The 18002-nt window shown below is 42.6% G+C and overlaps 1 protein-coding gene across 1 annotated transcript in view; it reads left to right on the top strand.

The window, feature by feature from the left end:
• The window catches only part of CAMTA1 (calmodulin binding transcription activator 1), a 3172802-nt gene that overhangs the window by 198534 nt on the left and 2956266 nt on the right, over positions 1–18002 (top strand). The gene's annotated exons all lie outside the window — the stretch shown is intronic.

Genomic DNA, 18002 nt, shown 5'->3' with positions numbered 1-18002 from the left:
TCCTGTCCATAGTTGTCATTGGCTTGCATTATTGTCCTTTGTAAATGCTGGCTTCTGATTTGTTAATAGGCTTGCTAGTCCCTCCTTAGTACCGCCTTGTCTTCATTTGTAATCTTCCATGAGGACTGGCCCTTTTACCTCTGTTGTTACACGGTATGTCTTATAAGCACTGTAAGCACTATTTTCTTTAATAAGTTTCTTCCTCTGCAGGGACAACATGCTTTCCTGCAACATTCAGCGCGCCATGTGCGTTTTCACTTTCCAACCAGCCCAGAACAATGGTGGGCGCTTCTTTGAAATGAAATAGGTCTTGTATTGACAAGAGTTTGAGCTATTGGCATTGTAAATGACACTGCCTGTTATATATGTGTTAATTATCAAAACAGATCAAAGGCATTCTCATTTACAATTCCAATAACTTAAACTCTTGCAAATGCGAGACCTATTGCATTGCAAATGCTTGTTAACTTTCTGAGTAATCTTAAATCAGAGAGTTAATCCATTTTCGCCTGAAAAAAATTCCAAATAGAGTCTACCATTCCATCGACTCCTTTTTCTTTAGCTCCTCTTGTCATAGTTGCTTAATTTCTTAAATCACTGTGGTCGCACAGTTTAAGTATGTCCCCTCAGCCATCCTGCAAAGATGGTGGGCAGGGCTTTAGGTGGGATGAAAAAACTGAGGGGGGGGGGGTTCTCAAAGAGGCGTGGCCAATGTAATTAAGGGTGTGGCTTAAAACATGTAAGCTAAAAATCTGTGCTTAGTATAGTGTGCTGGCCAACTTGTATTTTGCTGTTTCTGTCATTGCATCCAGATATATGACACAACAAGTAACATCATACCTACAACAAGTCAGGACTATTGGCTTTGTTAATGGTTGTTAGTTGCATAAGATAAATAAGCAGCAACTATGGCTTGTATATAATATTGAAAAAGCTTCCACTTAAACAGTCACAGCTGGCATGACTCGCGGGTCGGGGTTCGCGCAGGGGTTCGTGCGGGGAGGAATTTAATAATAAATAAAAAAATAATAAACTTACCTTCCCAGGTCCCGCGCCGTCTCAGCTTCTGGCTGGGTTCCGTGGAACAGGAAGCAGGCGGCCTCCCTCCCCTTCCCTAGGCCAATCACAATGCTGCAATGGCAGCGTTGTTATTGGTGGGAACGGCGTCCAGCCGGGCGCCTATGGGGAGGCCACTTCCTTCATTTAGGCTGCATGCAGCCTACATGGAGAAAAGGAGGAGTGTGCATGACTGGTTTGGTCGGCCCCAGTGGGGTAACCAAACAATCAGGGCCCGCAGCATTGGGCTGGCCACTCCTCCCCTGCCCTCCAGCAGACCCGCCCACCTGCAACCAAACCCTTCTGCTTTCTCGCAGTGCGGGAAGCAGAAACATAAAATGGTTGTTTTACCCTTTTAATGATTCTGCTTCTCGCCCTGCCAGAAAGCAGTGGGGCAACGCTCCTTCGCTCTAATGGAGGGGCTGCCCCTGCACTTAAAGCCCTGGTGACACCACGACAATGTTGCTGCTACTGAGTTTCAAAAAGAGAAGGAAAATCCAGAGATGAAAATGACTCTCTTTAAACGATTTCCCTTCCCCTACCACGCTCACCTAGCAACCTGGCATGACCTCATGCCGTGACTTCTCCACTAGTAGTGAGCAGTGTGAGCACGCGCCCATCGATGTGCCTGCAGTCACTGCAGTCCGGGGGAAAAAACGGACCACCTGTGCCAGGGCACAAAACAGAGCCCCATAGGGACCCGTTTCGAGACCCCCTTTAAAAAAATGCCAGTGCTCAGCACTATGGAGACCCGGCCCACTTAAAGCCCTTATGGTGGATTTGGGCTTTCCTGTGCATCATAACTATTTGATTAACACCTTGACTGCGGCGCCGTAGCCGCGCCCTGTGCTGGACATTCCAGAACAGGGCGCGGTCGTGACGGAACCGTTCCGTCATCAGCACAGCTCAGCCGTGACTGATGACGGAACGGTTCCGTCATCAGCATCGAAGGGGTTAATACTTGGCTGACTGTTGAAACTTTAAGGTTTTGGGATCATAAAATGCAACCGACTCTTTCTTCTAGCCCAACCATTGTTTCAAAAACCTTTGCCTGTCAAGGATGACGCAATACGTTTTTAGCCCCGCCCACCACTTAAACTTGTGTCTCATCAAAAGGCCTCGAACCTGCAACAGTGGTTAAGTGTCGTATGTGTTAGTGTCTACGCTGTCCATTTATTCACGAGATAGCACATTTATCCAAAATACTAAAATTTAAAAAAAATGCCGTCTGGGTTTTATTTATATTAAAAATTGGCAGAACCTGTTGGATAACATAACCAGCGAGTCATAATAATTTGGCCTGACACTCTGTATCTAATGTGATTGCTCTGCTGGCTTATGTGATATGGTAGCGCTCATTGCCGAATGCCCATCATTTTCTGAATACTTGATTAATAATGAAACAGCTAGTAGAGGGCGAAGCTTTCTGTGACCATTAGTTCCCTGATAAGTCGCTGGCGGCCAATTACCTTTGCGGGCACGAGGACGGCGCATGCGCGTTCAGGGCATTAGCATTCACGCGCTGCAACTGCGCTCGTGGCAGTTCCTTAATGCGTACTTTTTAAAATACGTTTTAGAAAATGTTAAATCTTCTAATAGCTTCCGATTCCTTAAGTGCAATGAATTACAGCAGTGTTTTCATCCGGAATTTCTCTCTGGAACGTGGGTTGCCGTGCCCTGGCTGCTGCTGTAACTTGTTTACGGGGCCTCGTGAATAAACTATCGGCGCATCCAAGCTCTTCGTTCAGTTGGAGTTTTTTTTTAAGTGCTCGGTTACGATAGTCATTAGTATTCAGGGCACTCTACTCCGTGTCGCTTCTGTGTTCAGTAAATCACGGCAGAAATAGAAATGCGTAGCTGCGTGTTAACTAAATAGTGTGGTTGTATTGCTATGAGGCTTTCCGAGGCAATCTGAATAATGGCGGTGCCTCGCGCCTGCTCCAGGCAGGCATGCCTCCCAGCGCGTGGCTGAAGCTACAATGCGAGGGCCCTTTTCCGTTACAAACTTAGAATAATTTTAGGTTCGTAACGGACAATGGGCAAGCCATGATCATTGGAGTTGCTTAGCAAGGGTGGGCTGTGATGCTAGGAAGGAAACGACACCCCCACCCCCTGGTTTGGTATTGTAATCAGTGCTTTAAATGGGGAAAAATAAGTGCAGGTACTCCTTAAAATAGAGGTGTGGTTAGGGGCGGGGCTAAAGGCAAAATATGATCATACATAATTACTTCTTCACCAGTTGCAGCACATATTAAAACACATAAGAAGTGTGTTTCTGTAAAAAAAAAAAAAAAAAAAAAAAAAAAAAAAAAAAAAAGATTAACTCATTACACAAGAAAAGTCATGATGGCACTTTCACCCGAATGGTTGCTGCGCACCTGATCGACAGTGCAGGGTCTGTCTAGACCCTGTCCTGTTATTCACAGCGTGACAAAAGCCCTCTCAACCCCCTGCAGTTTGGCCCATTCAATTGGACGCTGCAGGAATCTTCCCTAGCCGAGTTAATTACAAGCTCCTGGGAAGTAGAGTGGCCTCTGCCCTGCACGAGAAACCTAACCTGAGCTTGCCGTGCTATTGATCAGGGTACCGGTACTCTCCCTGGCTCCAGAGAAGTGCCGGTACTGGCGGCAAAAAGTTCGGAAGGGCCAGTACTCAGTACCGACGAGTACCGGCCCATTTAAAGCACTGATTGTAATTGCATTTATTTAGCGCTTACTACCAGGGCACAAGTCCTAAAAAAGATGTGGGGGGATGCAGACGTCACGACAGGAAGTGAAGTCACGAAAGGAGGCCAAAGAGTGAATGTGTAGCTCCATTTGCTCCAGTTATCGAGCTCCCGGTAAAATGAGTGGGGGGACGCCGTCCACCCGCGTGGTACCCCGACTCGAGCCCTGCTTACTATTCCTGACGAGGTGTCGAAATGCTTTTTTGTCAAGTAGCACGCTACTCCGGAACCCATAAAAGGATTAGTGGTGAATTAGCATAGTGAAGATATGAATGTAATTTGAGTGGTGGATATGTTAGTCAGTTAATTGGATTGAGAAGGATAGTGGAGGGATAGAAGAGGGAAAAAGGTTTGCATTTATATAGCGCTTGATACCCTTGATGGGGTGTTGAAGTGCTTTTTGGGTGAGTAGCACCCTACTTCAGAACCCGTACAGTGTTAGGGGTGAATTAGTATAGTGAAAATAGGGAAGTAATTTGAGTGGTGGCAATGTAAGTCAGTGGTTTGGGTTGAGAAGGATAGCAAAAGGGACGAAGAGGTAAAAAGGTTTGCATCTGTATAGCGCTTGCTACCCCTGATGAGGTGTTCAAGTGCTTTTTTGACAAGTAGCACGCTACTCAGGAACCCATAAAGGATTAGTGTAAAAAAATAGCTATTGATTGGCTGCATTGGGACCTTCACACCCAAGGGCCTTGGTGTCACTGGACCTGCTGCATTATTCATAGCTAATAGCTACGCCTACGGCTCATTGGTATCATACCAGTATAGTAATGTAGCTGTATGTCAATGTGTGAATATATGAATGTATATTAATCATCTGTTGCCCCAGGCCTCTTCAGAGCACACAAGATGTAAAGGTGAGCAACCCAATATACCCGTGCGGGCTCGGGCAATACTTGTTATAAGAAAAGGCCAGCAAGGGATTTTATTCTGTTATTATTTACCAGCGTAGTTAGGGCCTGTTAAAAAATCAGGGTTCCTAAAACTGTTTTTGATCAGTAGCTGTAGTGAATCGTTAACTTTAGGCTAGGAGTCACATAAGATCTATGAATACAGTGTTACCACACTAACACAGTAAATAAATGCAAAAACCAGGGTTTTGTATTGTCTGAAGATTATTATTTGTTTTCAAGACAAAAAAATCTTTTTTATAAAAAAGAAGAAAACATTTTTATAAAATAGGGTACATACAAAGGTATTGATTAGATATTCAAGGTGTAGGTTATTTCCTCCTTTGATATATCTAAACAAAAAGTCCAGACTGTTATACACAAAATAACACAATGATTTCAACTACAAATCAGAAGAAAATCAAAGATGATACAATGGATCACATGCATAAGACCATCATCAGGACAAGGAAATTCTATATACAGTCGATGACCCTTTTTACTCGAGTAGAGATACCTTCTCTCTCTAATCAAAAAAACAGCAGTTCCAATAAATTTGTCGATGAGGAACAAAGAAATTGATCCTTTTGAGTCAGGCTTACTCGTATTATAGGCTGAAGTTGTTTCAATTATTTGATAAAGTATTCGATATTCGCTGATCAATGAAGGGACAACCATTCAGTTTTAACGTAGATGAAAGGAGGAATCTCAGTCATAAACGCGTCAGACCACAAACAAATTGGGTTGCACAATTTGTTTGTGGTCTGACGCGTTTATGACTGAGATTCCTCCTTTCATCTACGTTAAAACTGAATGGTTGTCCCTTCATCGATCAGCGAATATCGAATACTTTATCAAATAATTGAAACAACTTCAGCCTATAATACGAGTAAGCCTGACTCAAAAGGATCAATTTCTTTGTTCCTCATCGACAAATTTATTGGAACTGCTGTTTTTTTGATTAGAGAGAGAAGGTATCTCTACTCGAGTAAAAAGGGTCATCGACTGTATATAGAATTTCTTTGTCCTGATGATGGTCTTATGAATAACTCCCTAAAAGACCGAAACGTCGACTATCCAGTCCAAGTCTGCATGTGATCCATTGTATCATCTTTGATTTTCTTCTGATTTGTAGTTGAAATCATTGTGTTATTTTGTGTATAACAGTCTGGACTTTTTGTTTAGATATATCAAAGGAGGAAATAACCTACACCTTGAATATCTAATCAATACCTTTGTATGTACCCTATTTTATAAAAATGTTTTCTTCTTTTTTATAAAAAAGATTTTTTGTCTTGAAAACAAATAATAATCTTCAGACAATACAAAACCCTGTTTTTTGCATTTATTTACTGTGTTAGTGTGGTAACACTGTATTCATAGATCTTATGTGACTCCTAGCCTAAAGTTAACGATTCACTACAGCTACTGATCAAAAACAGTTTTAGGAACCCTGATTTTTTAACAGGCCCTAACTACGCTGGTAAATAATATCAGAATAAAATCCCTTGCTGGCCTCTTCAGAGCACAGGCACATTCAAAGGTGAGTGTGACGTTCTGATTTATGGATTTAATGTCTTACCTTAAAGTACTTTAAGAGATAGTTCTCAGAATCACATCACACTTCTCACATAACATTGCAGGGTTCAATGTTAGGGATCTCAATTCAGACGGAAGTTAAGAGTATAGACCATTTTATTTGGAACATGCAGCCAACGCGTGTTTGCGTCAACAATTATTGGCACGGCTTTTTCAAGGGTGTGTAGAAAAGCTTTGAAAAGTAATGCATAGAAATATAAATATTTGCAGTATTTACTCAATTGCCTACACAGTCACCTATATGGTGTGAGAAATCATGTGGCAAACACTGTATCCTCAGGGAACATCTCCCAGAAGCCCCTCTGAACTTTAGTCTGTGCGCGTTGTAACTAATGGTGTGAAGAAACAAACTAGAATAAATAGTGGTATTTGCAGCAAGGGTGACATACGTAGGTTTCACACCCGGGTAGTATTTGGGGTTTACCAACTCCAAGAATATGGACTGAAACATCAATCAGTCTAATGGATACTTGTGTTGCTCATCATATTCTGCTAATCAGTGACTATATTAAAGCATTGTGCCCAATTTCTTTCTAGGTTAGAAAGTCCTACCATGTGCAGCCATTATAGTCCTATAAGGATGAGTCGTGCTGCGGTCAATGTTACATTTAGAATCATAAAGCAAAAAACGGCGCAGAGTTGGGCTATGCCAATTCCAATTACACAAGCAAAAAAAGTAATGGCATAACCGTTCACAAATGTTGGCCCTTAATGAATTACAGCAATACACTCTAGTAAGGCTGAATTCCTCTGCATTACCATGTTAAAATTTAATCTTGAAATAAGAGTTGTTATAGGAATGAGATATTTGCAAGCCAAATATATGTGCAAGATGAAATTTAAGGCTGAGAGCAAACACAGATTTCCAGTACCTTGGCTGGTTACAGATTGTTTATAGGTTTTACTCTCAGGTCTTCGGTTAGCAATAAATTTGCAATTAAAGTCACAACGGATATTGATGTATCTATACGGAATCAATTTTTTGAAGGCTCCCTGTGAAAACCAATTACACTATTAAGATTGTAGTAATAAGATGGTCAGTGGTTACTCTTATTGGGTCTTACGAGAGAAACATTCTGCTGACACTGTGATCGTTTGAGTAAATGCTTCATCTGCTGTCTTGTGTGAATTCATGCTTATTAGTATGCATGCATGTATTTATGCAAGGTACTTGAGCCGATGGTGGCTGCCATATGGAGGTTAAAGAAAATATGAGCTAGGAATTGAGTGCATGAAGATCAGTATTAATAGAGACACTCGAAAGGGGCGCGTGAATTATACGTGTAGTGCATGTGATGTCATGCGTGGTATGTTCAATAGGTGTAAAGGTATAATCTTAGACAGTAAGTACAAGCAGTCGTACAAAGGGATACAAAGTGAAAATGTGCCCTGTTGTCGTTTTAACACAGAACTGCATAATTCTCCAGTCTATAGACCTGTTAGAGTAAATCAGACTTCTAGTAGTAGTGTGGCTGGTAGTTATCCATCTTAAGCTCCAATGTTAAAGAAGTCCCCCTGATATCTGGTCTTCGTTCTTAAGACAGAACTTGTTAGGTATGCATCAATGAATGTACAATAATGGCATTCATCCTGATTACTAAACCCTCCTCATTGGAAAACTTTGAATGTGGACAATGGGAACCACTTGATGGATAAGGTGTGTGACTGTTAGTTTGAAAGCTTTATTGAACAGTGAGATGGGGTCCATAATGAAAAGCGGTAGGATTACAAATGCGATGGTAGGGGTTTTACAAAGGGAATAGAAAGGCATGGAGAATCCACAGCTGTCTTGGTTTCGGAGTCCCAGAAGTGGTAACGTTACTAACTGAGGGATCCCTAAATGGCTGCATCACAGAATACTGACCTAAAGACATCCCTGGAGGTAAGTAAGAGAATAATTAACAGTAGTTTAAAAGTTGGCTTTGGTGGGTCAAGAGTCATGCAAATTGTTGGAACATGTTGTCATTCTTAATTATGTTATGCACGCGGCTCACAAACTGTTGTCTGGCTCGGCTGGCTGTGATTGAGTATAAAATTAGTTACGTTGGTTAACGGGAGTGTGAAGGTGAGATGAGCACTGGCCGGGAACATCTACAGGGAGAGTAGCGGGCACAAAGGCGGGAACTAGTCCTCTCATGAGGAGGTTCTGATGATGCAAATTCTGATGCAATGTCAATGGAGCAGTTCCTATCAAGCCAAAATATTGAATTGCATCTAAGTGGCACCTAGATGTTGTCAAGTTTCGAAGCACTCACTCACCTCCACTTAATTTCACTTTCTTTTTTGTTAGAAGCTCCCGTAGGAAGTCTAGGGATAATATACATTTAATAATTTATTTGCTTTTAATTTAAAAATGATGCAAGATGCTATGGTGTTTGATATCACCATCACAGGGCATAGCTTCACGGTGGGGTGTATGGGGTATTAGACTCCCCGATAAATGTATTATTTATTAAATAGTTGGGTACAGGAGCTTTTAGTCTGTCTGTTCAATTCCACCCGGGATTTTATAAATACTCACTCAGACAGAAACACACAAACAAGCACATACATATCTCTGTTTTGAAGGTCTTAAACCATGGTTATTTTACAAAATATTGTGTTTTAAGTCAGTGCTTGATTTGTAAAAAAAAAACTAAGTGTCAGGGCTCTTGTCAGGAGGCCACTGCAGCTTGCACCACACTTTCCCCCTCCCATGCTGCTAATGATAGTAACAACACAACTACTAACCATCACACTCCTACAAGTATGACAATTTGGATTATTCCAGCCTTCCAAAGCTTTAAGAATGGCTTGGGCAGCAGGTAATAGTCATTTTTAATGTATATTTAATTAAAAATTGACTGTAGTTGTTGTCATCTCAGACAACACCACCTTGTGTCAGACAGTCATAAGTGCCGGTGTTGATAATTAAGTGTTTGTGCCAGGCACTGGAAAACACAGGCTCAAATTAAGCACTGCTTTAAGAACAACTAGCTTACCTTCTCGGTCAATCTTCAAACTGGAAGCTAAAACCTTCCTAATGAGCAAATTCCTCCAGTAACTCTCCTTTGTCGCGCATACCGCCTTTTGTCATGGCTTATGTTTCTGTGCATAATCTCCTGTACTGCTTGGCCTTTTTCCGTGTTCAATTCTTACTCCTTCATATGTTCTGCTGGTTCTCTCTGCCTTTTGCAATCATATCTCCCCTCTTATACAGTTGCTGTTTTTCTCTTTTATCGCTGACATGTCGCTCTGCTGATTATGGTACTGTACTGATTATTGTATATAACTCTGGCTTTTGTCCTAATGTAGTCATTTCCCTAATCCCCATACTTGTGTTTTGCCTGTGCCTAACCTGTACGTAACGTGTACTCCCTGTAAAGCGCACTGATACTCTAACGGGTCACGTTCGCGTATAAAACCTCAAATAAATAAATAAACAAACTCACAATCCGCACTCCTTTCCCTTTCCACTGGCCCTTAAGCCCCCCAATATCCCAGTTCCCATATAATGATTAACATATGCCAGTGTGATTGTCGGAAAATTCGGACCCCACACCCCAAGCCTTACTGACCAAGCTATGCCCCTGACACTTCTACAGTACTTAGAGCATTGATAATGCTGACAGGCCATACGAACTGCAGGGACGCCATTGGGAATCAGCTTCTTTTTGTTTGATAATTATACAAGAACTTGTATTCTCTGCCAATCTGTTGTTTCTTATAGGGTTTAATGCAACCCAACTATCCTAATACATTGTGCTCTCAAACTTTCATTTTGCATATTTTATTTCTGGAGAAATATTTCGAAAAAAGTCCAGCCAAACACTAGAGTTTATTTCTCTTGTTGTTGCTATTGCTAGCCCAGGTTTCACACGCATGTTAGGTTTTGCAGCAAGCTGTCATTCTAAGAAGTCATATTTTGATCTTTTTCTGTAAAGTTTTGAAAGGTCTGCTGTCATCTGAGAAGTGCTGAGTTTCCTTTCTATTCCAGATTTATCTTTCTTTGAGGTAGTGGCTTTGAGGCTTAGGCACGAGTCAAATTCCAGCTTTTTTGCTCTTGATGTATATTTCCCTTTGAGTGTCAGAGTGTTGATTTGTCAAGTTGCTTTTTTTCTATTGTTTTCCTTTGACAGTCTCACTACTATGAACAATTACTGCATTTGCTACCTTTGTTGATGTTGCTGGAGGATTTGGTCTTGTGTATTCAACAGAACAACCCGAATCTAAGCAAATAAACCCAAAAGTAGATGGTGCACACCCTACTCACACCGATCCCTATTAGTGAACCTTTAGAATTCTGGGGATGCCCGGTTGTGACTCTGAGACAGTCACAAAAGACCCTAGTATCAAATTGTTATTGACAACTTGCCCGCCACTATGTTGGTTGCCAGGAGTGGCTTTGTTTTCTTGGGCCATTACAAACTAATGGGGTAACCCATTGAACCTCCGGGCCGGGGTAGCAATTGACACAAAAAGAAAGCCCTATCAGTACCAACAACTATTTTTTGGGGAAACCTATTTTTCTTTAAGGGACCCAGAGAGCATCATTCAATAGGTTTTCAAACAAACAAAAACAAATAAATGAGACGCATAACCTAGATGAACGTTACTGCACACAGCATGCATTAAGTTCAAAGTACATGGAACAATCTATGTACATGTCAATGATTGGTTGCTCCGATATGTGCAAACGTGTGACATGAGTGCTTGGCAGAGTAACTTGTGAAAAAGGGAAAGTGACTCAGGGTAAAAATACAGAGAGAATCCAACACAGTGCGCATGACGCTTTTTGGCTGTCTGGCAATACTAATATGACCCAATTCGCCAGTGGCAGCTGGGAGAGTTACTTAGAAGCCCCAGGAATGAATAAGCTTGTGTCCACAGCCCTTAAAGATTGTTGACGGTTCAACCCTATGATGTGATTTTATATTTGTAAAGCGCGAACTAATGCCTCACTCATTCTCATGCTACTACTTGCATCTGAGAACTGTGCTGAAGTAGGCCCCAGTACAATGAAATTATGTAGGATCTCAGACATGCAGGCATATATTGACTTTGTTAAACATAGCTCTTTGGAGATGTAATTTGCATGGGCGTGTCTGGTCTCAAAACGAAATGGCATGTGTCTGATGATGGAACAACTGGTGATCCAAAGGTCGTGAAGGAACTGCCAAAGTAGGTTCATTTTAGCTTCTTTAGTAAGCACAGTGAGGGGCAGTGTGCTGGCATGGATAGAAAGAGAGAGACAGAACTGAGGGCCTCACATTGAAAAAGTTATCCCTTCCCTTCTGTGGAGTGGTAGTAGTTCACATTGGCCTTCTTTCTGAGTTTCCCAGAGAAGCATCCCGAGGTGATACTGCTCTGAGAAAATACAAGCTTTCTTGAGTTTCCGGGCCTGGAATTATTGGGTCTGCAAACTCCAGACTTGATCATTTCAGGCTCATAGAATCAGGGCACAGAGTCTGCTGTGGAGCTATGTAGGCTGTGAGCAGCTGTTGCATTCAGCTCCTGCCTTCTGACTTACAACAGCACCAGGAGAAGAAAAAGCTCCGCCAGCTGAAATTAAAGACCTTCCGCTGCATCTTATCTCATCCACTCCCTTTGGCCAAGAAAAAAAGCCCCACTCAATTTACCACCTGCAAGGAAATGGTAAATGTGTGTGGATTAGGGCTTTTTATTAGCCCAGGAAGAGGGGGGAAACAATAAGAATTGAGCCCAGTAGTCCCAGTTCAGTGTGTCATTCCCCATTCTAGGGGAAATAACTAACAACCCTCTTTAACTCACGGGGATATACCAGCTGGAATTTTTAATTCCTACACTGGTATCTCGATGCAGAATTAACGCCGGACTCGTGCTGAGCTGCGTTACCTACCCTGTCTCTTTCAGGCTCATAGAGAGTTCGGCAGTGATACACTTACCAGCCAAAAGTAAGTGGTAACCCAGTAGCTGCACATGTCTGTCATTGGCATGCTTTCAGAGTCATGCAGTGACCCCGTGGTATGATTTATGGCAGGCTGAAGCTCCTGGATACCAAACGAAAATAAATGAGGTTCATCAATACTATATATTATTCCACATTTATATGCTCAGTGTTGAGGTAATTCTGCACAATGTTATGTTAAAATATTTATAAAGCGCATGGCTGCCCCAGCAATGGTGCGTCCCAACGCTGACTGTCTAATATAGTGGAAATGACCATGACACTACTCAGAGTCTCACCCGCCAGACTTTGCACCACCTTCGAGTGAGCCCGTTCCTGCCGGCGAGTGTCTGGGGACTTTATCTATTTTAGGCATGGCTTGGCTTCTGGGTGTGTCATTGACAAATCAGAGCACTGTGAATGGGCCAGACAGTGAGTGCAAGGCCTCCATAGGGGACATGTGTGGTCTGAATGTGAAGCTGCCTGCTGTCTTAAGTCATGCATGGAAGATGAACATTTTATGCCTTGTTGTTACTGCTGTTACTTACCATTTGTATAATTATCACTTGTATACATATTTTTATGGCTCATATTCCTATGTATTTTCACTCAAACTAGGACACATTGGGGCATATTACCAACCTACAGCGATATTTATCGCTAAATAGGGTTAGCGGTAATATTTTTATCGCCGCCCTTCACCTGTTTTTATCGTTGAGATAACTTGCTATTAGCAAGGTTTATCTCAAAAGCGATAAAAATCAGGCGAAATGCGTGAATATCGCTGTCAATACAGCGATATTCACGCATTAGCGTGACAATGCTCTTAGCCATGTTATCCACCTCCCATTGGATAACATGGCTAAGAACTGGTCAGGGCAGGCGTTAGATTTTGGAGATACTCGCGCTTAGCGCGAATATTTCCAAAACTACGCCTGTGTTGATCATAGGCGATAGCGATGTTAGTGACTGTTTTCAGTCGCTAACATTTTGGCACACCCACTTTGCATGTCATTAGCGATAAATATCGCAGACATGCAAAGTGTGTCCCAAAATGCTCGCTATCGCCTACAAGCTGTCGCTAACTGGTGTTAGCGACAGCTTGGTAATTGGGCGAGAAAATGATCGCCGCTTTAGCGGGAAAAAGTCCAGCTAAAGCGGCGATAAGGGCCCTTGGTAATATGCCCCATTATTATTAACTAGCCGCTGTAAGTTATACAGCAGAGTCTTCTGAGCACAGGCTAAATTGTGGGGTGTGAAGGGGGGTGCTCTGCCGATCAAGTCCCTACCACTGTCCCCAGCAGGTGTGTCATTAAGACCACCCCACTTCATCCTACCAGTGCAGGGCAGTGATGTGACACCACAGAGTGGGTGTGATGTCCCAATGCACCCGACCATATCCCCACGCATTTTTATAGGTGGGAAGAAGGACGCAGTCTCTTCTGAGCCATGCGGTCTCAGGGATGATGGGCCACCACATTGGCTTGGATTACTTTCACACGAACTGCCAACTCAGCCATATTGGAATTTAAAGTTGTGATTCTGTTAGGGACAAGAACTGAGGGCAAAAAACTAGGGGGCATATTAGCAAGAACCTCGTTAAAATGATTGCCGTTTTAGCGGCAGGAAACTGCTGCTAAAACTGCAAAAATGGGCTTGCTAATATACGTTATAGAATTCCAATAGGAGTTCAGGTTAGATGTGCAGGACACCTAACCTGGGCTTCTATTGGAATTCTACAACGCATATTAGCAAGCCCATTATCGCCGTTTTTGCGGCACTTTCCTGCCGCTAAAACCGCGATAATTTTAGCGAGATTCTTGCTAATATGCCTCCAATTTCACAGACGTTCTATCATACTGAACTTTCGGACAGTAGCGCCAAATGGTAATCGCTCGACCTCGGTCATCATAAATGTTATGTTAAGAATGCGAGGTTCTTTGGTGCCCTACTTTTCAGAGTTGGCCATATGAATTTGCGTACAATTCAAGGCTGCCCACACAGGGCCTGGCTGAACTGCAGAGGCTGAGGTCACCTTCACCTGTCTTTTGTTGTGTACGCCCCACCACACAGCACGTGACTTGGCTCTAGCCTCGTACTCAAATAGAATTTGTTTCCAAAGCAGATGGGAAAGTATCTTCTCAATTACCCATACCCAGCTTCCATTTTCATCTCAAACATAGTTTTGTAGCTGCATTACCTCCATTACTTGCTTCATTTAATATAATGTCTTATTTACAAAACATTAGTTTCCCAAATGTTGGCTGCAAGATGCCCTCTGCTTGGATGTTAACACTTTCTTGAAGTTGGTCCTTTGTCTGCACGCGACTTTGAAGTACTCCGCGGCAAACACACCAGAGGGATCCTTCCGCCATCAAGAGAGATCAAGGGAGCAGGGAACCTCGAAGGTTAAATCAAGTTGAATCGATTCTGCAGGCCCGGAGCCAGCTATATTTTCTGAGGTTACATATCCAACTGGTATAATTAACGATGGAAACGAATGCATTTACGTTCCAGAACAAATTCTGAAAATGGTAAAATTATCTAAGATCCTGCCCTAGGGATGACGATTCATCATCGCTGCTATAATTGGGGAGAGTGATTAATGCAAGAGAGTAGGCGACTGAGGAAGCTGAGTTTTAATATTGTAGTGTTGCTACTTTTAGAATGGGAGCCGCAAAAGTTAGCTTTATAGATGTTGCTCTGCATCGTGAGAATGTGAGCATGACTCCCAATATAGCGCGCATCTCAATCAACTATAGGCACTTGCATAATAATTTTACCAATCTTGGAAGGATGAAGGACTGAGTCACCCCTGCCAGTGTTGTGATCTAGAGATCTCAACGCAGACACAAAGTATTATAAATTTCCACTATTTAGCGAGATCTAGTGTTTTGCAGTGCTTTTAACGGATGTATGTCACTACAACGCGGGCTATTACCACGCGTGCCATTACAACGCTGTTTTTACAACGCAAGTCGTTACAATGACTTGCGCTGTAAGGGCTGGATAGTGGAATAGTTTAATTTTCTATTCCAACTCCAGCCCACGTTGACAGTAGGGAAGGTGTTGGAATAGAAAATTAAACTATTCCTTTGCCAACAGCGCCCTCCAGCGCAAGTCGTTAAAACGACTTGCGTTGTAAAAGCAGCGTAGTAATGGCAGTGCGTGGTAATGCCCGCGTTGTAAAGGCTGTTCCCCCTTTTAACGCGGCTTAACACCTGTCATTCATTTAAAAAAAGGACACATAACTGCATTGACCCTGAACAGATTGCCTAGTTTACGGTGGTTAAAAGTTCCTGTTTTGGACAATCTAAGGAAAAAAAATACACCCCAGCTAGATCCCCTTAAATATTTCACAGTGTAAATTTATAAAGTCGATTCATTCACTTTGTGTAGCCTGTCTAATGGTTACTGAAGTAAATGGTGATAAGAGCCTCACCAGACCTTAAGTGCTTGACTTTTACAGGCACATGCATCAAAGGAAATTGCATTCGCAAATGGTGCGAATCGCAAAATTCGGCCGTTTGCGAATGCAATTCCGATATTTGGGATGCATTAAAATTTTTGAAATTTCGCAATTTAAGAAATCGCAAAATTGCGATTTCTTAAATTGCGATTGCATTTAAGGAATCTCAAATTGAGATTCCTTAAATGCAATGCATCAAACATTAAAAATTTGCGAATTCGCAAATAAGAGGAGCAAATTACCATGAGGTTGGACCTCATGGTAATTTGCGAAAACGTTGAAAAATGCACTTTTGTGCATTTTTCAAAGTTTCATGTTGTGCACACACATGCCCTTAGGGCATGTGTGTGCACAACATATGTGCACAGATTGATTTCAGGGGTGCAACAAGGTGTCCTTTGGACACCCCTGCACCTTTGAAATCGCATTCTCAATTTGCGATTCGCAAATTGCGAATCGCAAATTGAGAATGTCTTGCCATTCATTCCTATGGGCGTTCAGGCCCATAGGAATGAATGGGGAGGTATTCCTTAATTGCGACTCGCAATTTGTGAGTCGCAATTAAGGAATATTAAGAAATCGCAATTTATTTAGCGATTTCTTGATGCATTGCATTTTGCAATTCCTTAATTGCGATTCCTTATTTTTTGCAATTAAGGAATCGCAAAATGCAATATTGATGCATGTGCCTGTAAGACTTTCCCGTGGACCCTTCAAAGAGGAGCGAGCCATTATTTTGAGACTCCCAATAATTTTGCGGGTCTGGTTGCTTAGTGGACTAATGCGTCTACTACAGGGGCCTGTGTTCAACCTCATGGTCACCGATTCAAATCCCAGTGGGCCCACTTAAACTTTCATTCTTCTGAGGTCAATAAAATGAGTACCATTGAGTTGGGTAACAATAAGCATCTGTTTTTCAGCGCCAGGATACCCTTGGGTGAACATGCGCTTTACAAATACACAGTTTATGCTATAAATTCAGTCATACTGTTCTCCCCCTTTGCAGTTGCTGTTTGGATCAGGCCTTATTTTTAAATCCGCGTGATACATTTGAATATTTCCTCTGAACAGAATGTTGCCACGCGTCAATAAATGTCTGCTCTGTCTATCCTTCAGCATTTAATAAATTGGTGCAGTTTGAAATTTCAGATTCTGTTTGAGGTGGAAATTGATACAATAAGCACAATTGTGTGTTAATAGATAATATCACGCCTCCGTCATTCCAGGGCTAGATTTTTCAATTATTGTCCAGAACATGCTTATTCATATCCCCACTGAGTAGACTGGACCTCAAAGTTATCATGGTTAGTACGTCACCATAACAGCACAAGCAGCCAATCACACACTGGCTTTTTCAGACTCAGTCTTAAGTATTAATTTGTACCAAGTTAGCGAATAGGATAGCTCAAGTGAGTTAAATGCTAGCCACTAGACAACAAGTTTAAATCTTGTCAAGAACAACTCAGTTCTCCGGCCGGTCAATTCTGTAAATTGAGTATCATATAATTAGGAAACAGTACATTACTGAGCAATAGTGAATTAGTGTCCATTATTTCAATGTATAAAAGGTAATTCTAACTGTGGTTGTTTACTACACATAGAAAATGCATGTGTTGCATGAAACTTTATATAAAAACACATTTTTATTACACATGGTCTTATAATTATTGAGTAGTGTTGGATATTTTGTTCATTCCTTGACCTACTACTTTATTAACATCCTATTATAGGGGCCGATTATGATTGCGGTGAATCCGCATCCTCCGGGCCGGCGGAAGCCACCGCCGGCCCGGAGGATGCGGATTCACCGCTGCGGTGAGAGAAAAGACCCCCGCCAGATTAGAATGGTGGCAGGGGGGTCATCTGCGGACGGGGAGACCGTCCGCCCCTTTTCCGCCGCAGTTCCGCGGCGGAAAAGCTCTATTATGGTGGCGGTGTCTATCAGACACCACCAGCCATATTAGGATGCATGGGGAAACATGCTTTTCCACAGCGGGTTTTCCGCTGTGGAAAAGCATGTGGTCTTTGGCTTTTGGGGGCCCGTTGCGGGCCCCCAGGGTGTCGCGGGGTGGGGGGTGCACATGGGGGGTACCTATGGTACCCCCCAGCATTTACATGCACAAAGCGGCAGGCATCGCGCGGTGCCTGCCGCTTTGTGCATGTAAATGTTAAACATGCATTTTTAACCTTGCGGCGGGTGCTGCTTCAAGCAGCACCCGCCGCAAGGTGAAAGATACAGGATGTGACCGCCAAGGTGGCGGTCACATCCTAATTGAACTAGAGGGACCGCCGCTGCCCCTGCGGATGGTCCCTCCACCTCGGGGGTGGCGGACGGACGCAGGTCCGTCCGCCACCCTA

This window comes from Lissotriton helveticus, chromosome 5_1 (genome assembly GCF_964261635.1).
Source record: "Lissotriton helveticus chromosome 5_1, aLisHel1.1, whole genome shotgun sequence".
NCBI lineage: Eukaryota > Metazoa > Chordata > Amphibia > Caudata > Salamandridae > Lissotriton > Lissotriton helveticus.
The sequence above is the reverse complement of the archived record's forward strand: the minus strand, read 5'-3'. Positions and strand labels throughout refer to the sequence as shown.